Source organism: Charadrius vociferus, unplaced genomic scaffold (genome assembly GCF_000708025.1).
Source record: "Charadrius vociferus isolate BGI_N301 unplaced genomic scaffold, ASM70802v2 scaffold321, whole genome shotgun sequence".
Taxonomy (NCBI): domain Eukaryota; kingdom Metazoa; phylum Chordata; class Aves; order Charadriiformes; family Charadriidae; genus Charadrius; species Charadrius vociferus.
In genome coordinates, this window is record NW_009646934.1 from 1133847 (window position 1) to 1134159 (window position 313).

Genomic DNA, 313 nt, shown 5'->3' on the forward strand with positions numbered 1-313 from the left:
GCCCTTGGAGCCACAAAGGAAAATATTCAACATATTTCATCAGTGTTACTGATATGTGTGATGGGATGCAGCCCTGGGACTTGGTTACCCATGTCACAACACATACCACTTAGCAGGTTTTCTGCCTCACAAAGAAAAAAAAAGTATTATTTTAATAAATAAAGCCTTTATCCGTTGACAAATTGATGCCTGCCATTCTGTACCTCTGCTCAGACTGACTTACAAAGATTTGCTGTGCTGAGGAATAACCCTGCCGGGATGAATTGGTGGTCCCAAGGCAGCAAGGTGGGCACCGTGGCTGTGCACAGGGACT